Below are 6,000 nucleotides of genomic sequence, written 5' to 3'. Positions count from 1 at the left end.
TAGAAGCACAAAGATCCTAGGTTTCCCAAGGAGCTTACAAAACCACTGAGCAGGGTCTGACCCTGTACCTCTACAAATGATCTTGACAGAAAACATGAGCCTATGTAGATGGCTCAGACCTATTCAAATCAAGTAGGTAGGATGAGCTGACATCAGTAGGAGGGGAGTGCAGCAGATATAAGCTATTCAGACAATGTTCTCCAACATGCCTTATTATGTACTTGCTTCCGTATCCAGAACTGCAAAGTACAGCTTTGGGTTGAATTTCTGCATGCTTTTTAAATTGAACATTTACCTGTGCTCAGTGCCTGTGCTCCAGTAGCTGCTGTGTTCCACAGTGCAGTGTCCAAACACCCAGCTCAAAAGCACAGTGAACAGTTGCTTTGTCTTTTCTCTTTATTAGTCCCACAGGAGATAATATTGCCTTTGCTTATGACCCCATGCTCTTGCTTGCACAGCTGTCTTCCTGCCAGAGCACGTATTAGTTCCTGAGCTCAGGGTGCGTACAATGTGTTTGTTTTGTGTTGACACAGACACACACACGCTGGTTTACCCTAATGACGTGGGTCTCTGAAAACAGAGAGCTAAATTCCACACGGCCATGGGGGTTTCACAGGATCCAAAATATTACAGGATGCCCCCGACATGTCAGAGCTGAGAGACAGGGAGCTCAGAGTGGTTAAAGAGGAAAAAAAAAGTGATTTACAGGCCAAAACAGTCTTCTGGCATTGGTGACAGTGACAAACTCTTCCTTTGCCAATGGATGGACATTGTCTAATTGGGCTCCCCATCCTGACAGCACGAGGGTATCTGGGCTACTCTCGGGTCCTGCTCCAGTCTCAGGGTCATGGCAACACGGCTGCCTGCACTCTGCTAGCTTCGGTTTCATCATTCCTCACATCTTTTGGCTCAGACAGGCAGGGGCAAGCCATTTTGGCAGCAGTCTCTGGAACTGCGTTAGCACTGTACTATCCAAGCTGTTGTCATCTAGATGGCCTTTTCTTCAGCTTCACAAAAGGGCACCACTACCCATTCCTCCAAGAGCTATCGCAGCGGTCAAGCAGCGCATCAGTCCAGAAAGTGAAGCCTATTGTTAATAAGGGATAAACATCTGCTTCAGCCAGGAAGCCCAGTTGTCTACAAAGTAGATTAAAAGGTTATCCTAGGTAAAAGAAGGCAAACAAAGCAAACTTGTGGGCTTGTTTCCGTGGATACTTGCCTGGAAGTGGAGGCATCCTTTAGAAGTCTTCATAGCCTCAGTGCCACAGATTGTTATGAATCACTTGGGACAAATATATCCTCAAAGCAACAATGACTTTTTAGTCCATTGTAAGTAGCTCGTGTGTTGGTGTTTTAGAGAATAACATTGCTTAATGTGTTTATGCTTTCTGAAGAGTGATGCAACAACCTCTCTTTATAAGGTAACCGGCTCTTGTGGAAAGACCCATGTGGCAGGTACAGCACTCACTGCCCTGTTATCTTGAGCATCCTGTTGTCATTTGCACAGAGTGCTTCTTTGGGGTGTTTTGACATACACTTTTCTCTCTGTTGTTTTCTTTACTCCAGCAGATATGTGCAAGGCACGTTTATAGCACATTCCAGTTTTGCTTACCTCAGGAGTAAATTTTTTTTCAGAATCTCCAAAAAATTTAGTCAACTCCCTTATGTGTGTTTGTGTAGTCTTTCATCAAAGACTATAGAAAGAAGCCATGTGGTCTTGTGGCCAGATCAAAGCTAGAAAGCTCCTGAGATCTAATCTGGGCTGAGCCAATGACTCACTGGGTGGTTTTGGCATGTCACATGATCTCAGTTTGCTTAAGTCTATCCAGCTGAAAAAAAAAAAAGCAGGCAAGAAATACATGCTAGATCCAATCCGAGCTTTCCAGCACAGATGTATTTACAGGAAAGCATCTCAGTTGATATAACATACCTTCAGGCTAGAATTAGCATTCTGTGACAAAGATAACAGATTATCAATCATACATATTGATCTGGGGCCTGTGACTTTTTGTGTGTGTAATTCTCAAACAACCCCAGCACATGCAGGATTAACTGAACAAAAGGCTCTATGTACATATGAATCCTCAGGATATTGCACTGCAGTCATGCTTTCCCCTATATTCGTAAATCCACACTCCAACAGTGGGCATGTTACATTCTGTTTTTGCCATGAAGGAGTGCATTCAATTTTCTTTTTCCATGATTTTATTCCTTGCCATTTTAACAGACTCTCTGAGGACGCGATGTATGAGCGCACAGGCAATTACTGTAATGCATGCATACAATGGCATTTTTGCTTTGCACAGACCTGCAGCCTGTAACGCTGCTCCCAGGCTACCTCTGAGTGGGAAAAGCCCAGCTCAGCAGCTGCCTGATCCCAATCTCGAGTTAGTGTTTAGCCAACAATTCCTCCTGGAGATATTCTCTGGTGGCGCATTGTTTCCCTCATGTGTTTTCCCCTTACACCTGTTTGGAGGCTGAGAACATTAGGAAGGCAATCCTGATCCTAATCTACATTGTAATCCTTCCAGCCAAGCATGGGATGGAGCGATCAAGCAGCTTGCCTGACAGTTGTAATATTTGGAGAGTGATCCCACGCCTGGAGACATAGAGCTGTGTGGAGACAGTGTCAAGTCACAAACAAATAGAGAAAAAGCAAAAGGATGAAAGAAAAAGCCTTCAGTGCGAACCTGAGATTTTTGCTATTGCTGAAACCATATCATCCTCTTCTCACAATTCAAAGCCCAGCAAGGGAATTTAAAGATGCTTCTTTGCCTTCAGTAGGCTGGGTGCAACCTCAGAGTCATCCCCCTGGCAGGCATCAACTCGCAACACCGTCGCCCTCCCTTTTCTCTCTGATCTGAATGGTCTCGAGGCCGAGCTGCGATCACTTATGGAGACAAAGGGCAGCAGTAACAGTGTGGCCAAGAGACTGGAATAAGTCATGTAATTACAAAACAGTAGCCCTGGCAATCGAGGCATAAACATCATCGCCTGTTCCCACATCACTATCTCCCTCCCCATTGCTGTGCTCCTGTATCTCTCCTCGACGCCCACACTCTTCCTCCCCACACTGCCCAGCCCCACACCAGTCCCATCCCCAGTGGTGCCACCAGGCACCTTCAATTCCTGAAATATGTCCACGTGCTGAGGCCAGTGTCCTACATCTTAACTTAAACTTCCATCAGCTGTTTTTATTGCTGAAATCCTTATTTTTCTCTCATTTTCACAGTACTTTGCAAGAGCAAGAGAAAGCACAGCTGAAGAACTTGGAGGGGTATCTAACACCTGGAGGTTGAGAAGTACAGCGCCAAAATCTGAAGATGTTTTGGGGGAAAAAGGAAACTCAGATCCTAGGTTTAAATTGGAAATATTGATACAAAACTCTAAAGAACTATTCATCTCTTGTGAAGGGGAACAAAGTTTTGAATCAGACAAACCCACTCTCAGCTTGCACTCTGGAACTGGCTGTTCTGCTAGGCTAGGAGTAAAAGAAGGAGAAAATCTGATTTCATTCTAAACCCATAAGAAACAGTGCATGTAGTCGCCCCAGGGGAAATAAAGCTAATTTTCCCTTTCCTTGAAAATACATGTGGTTTTGCCTTATGGATATAACAGTTGCTAGTGACTTCTTATGGTTAGGCCTGTCCTTCACATTGCTGCAGCTGCCTTTGCAGGATGTCACATTGGGCCCTGGTAGTTGTTCACAGCAGCTGCTGCCTGGGTCTGATTTTAAGTGGGGGGGGACAGCCTGGTGCAAGATTACAAGTCAGGATTTGAGCTGAAGCAAAATGCCAGCAGGCTTGCATGTTGCTGGCATCCCCTGTCCTCCATTTAATACATTAACAAATACCACCATACTAAACTCCAAGATCCAGGGGAGTAATTAAAATAATAAAATCCTGAAGGCTGAAATGACCAATAAACCTTCGACACTGGGGCTCATTTGGTCCAGAGCAACAAGCAGGTCTTGCATTTTGCACGTGGATGAATTTAATTACAGTGAGTAAAATGAAAAGCCTGACAGCTGAATTCAGTAAAAGGAACTGCCGAGCCTGTGTATTGAATATGGGAAGAATTGCAACTTCTGCACCAGGCTTGTACAGCTCTGCCCTGGATGGAGCGCCTCGAACAGTGCTTTACTTTGCACAAAGTGCTGACGCCAACAAATACCATAATAGTGGAAGTAACTTTAACAAAACACTGCTGGCTAGCACAGCACTTCTGAACCCGAGCCACTTTTTTTTTTAAGTTGTTTTGAAAGTTAATTGTTGAACCTCACCAAAAAAAAAGAGAGAGAGAGAAAAAAAAAGGGGGGACTTGGGCAACTATTTATGCCAAGGTTAAATTGGGTCAAATCCTGAAATCCTGACTTCAGGCCAGATTCTGCACTTCCATTGATTTACACAGGCATGTTGCATGCACTGGAGAATTTGTCCCCGGGTTGTTGCTCAGTCTCCAGTGTGTGAAAAACTGCGTTTGGATCTCCAGGTTTGACCCAGCCTGCAGTGAGCGCGACCGCAGCGCAGCGCAGTCACTCTGCCGACCCGCGGTGGGCGCGACGAGGCTGGGCTTGCTCCAGACTGCAGGAGCTGCCCTGGAGTCTGTGTCAGAGCAAAAATGCTTGGTCTGTCCTCAAGATCTGGCTGGGGATTTTCTACGGCTGGGGTCTGCAGGACCAGATATCCCCCACGCCCTGAGGCTGAGCAGTCTCTGTGCAGAAGAGGAGCTTGGGCTACCAGCTTTTAATTCCAGTTTTCAGAGGTAGCTGCTTTGAGTGGAGCTTTTCCAACTTGCACTGGCGAGGGGAGGATCCACAGAGGACCCAAAGGCAGAGAAGGGGGTCGTTCCCACCCCAGGTGGCTTTGCCAGTCCCCTGACATTTTTTGGTACTCGGCCAGTGAAGGCAGGGGAACCGGGGTATGGGATGGCCCCGGTGGCATCGCGCCGGGTGTCCTTGCCGCAAGGAGCATCCTGGGTGGCCGATGAAGGAGACCCTTTGCGCCGCCCGCACGGTGCGTAGCAGCCGTCTATGAGACGAGAATCTGTCCCTGGGTGTTTTTAGGGTGTGCGTTTGCTGCGGACATGCGCCGCGTGGGGTTTATTCATTCATCCTCGCTTTGAAGCACCGCAGCCACCTGGACCCTGGTTGTACCATCTGCAAACTTCCTGCGCTTTGTTTGACGGTTTCCCAGCTTAACTTCTCGTTAGTCCTAAACGGAAGCATTTCTCCCTTTGCCTTTGAGGGCTACACGGGTGCTCTGGAGGCTGCAGGTGTGCTTAAGGAATGGGCACCAACCTAGCAAGCATTTTACGGGATGGTCAGCGCTGTGCTGCGTTTTGCGGGTGCCTGGCGTGTCGTGGGACTAAATGAGCCCCTCCGTTGCAAAGTCACTTCCAGAGGAATCGATAGCCCCCACGAGACGGCAGCTGCGGGACCCCGGCCTGTCTAACGCTGGCCTTTGGACCGTATCTGCCGCTCTACGTGAGTCGCGCCGTCGACCCCGAGACGGGCCGTGGACGCGCAGGGCTTCGCGGCGAGGGGCCGGGCCGCGAACACGCTCCGGCCCACGCGCCGGCGGGAGGCCGCTCCGGCGGCGATGCTTTCCCGGAGGACTTGTCCGGACCTCTGCCCGAGGCACGCGACCGCCTCGCTGCGCAGCGCGGCCTGCTTTCTGAAGGCACTGCACAGCAGCCTATCTCCAAAAATAGTCAAATACAACCATTTGTAGGGGTAAAAGGATCTGGACACCTGTTTCCTGACGAGGCGGGGGACTGGGGGGGCGCCCGGATCGTCTCTCAGCTGTCCCAGCGCCTGAGCGAGATTAGCACCTGGGTACGGAGCAGCTGACTGCCGCTGAGGATAGCAAGAGCCAGGCCAGGCCGGTGGGGAGAAGAGGGGCGAAGATGGCCCGGCTTTCGCAGAGGGACGGGCGCCCGCTCCGGGCTCTGGCGGCCGCCGGCAGAGCTGCGTGGGGCTGAAAACGCGGCCGACCAGGC

Source organism: Rhea pennata, chromosome 2, assembly GCF_028389875.1.
Source record: "Rhea pennata isolate bPtePen1 chromosome 2, bPtePen1.pri, whole genome shotgun sequence".
NCBI lineage: Eukaryota > Metazoa > Chordata > Aves > Rheiformes > Rheidae > Rhea > Rhea pennata.
The sequence above is the reverse complement of the archived record's forward strand: the minus strand, read 5'-3'. Positions refer to the sequence as shown.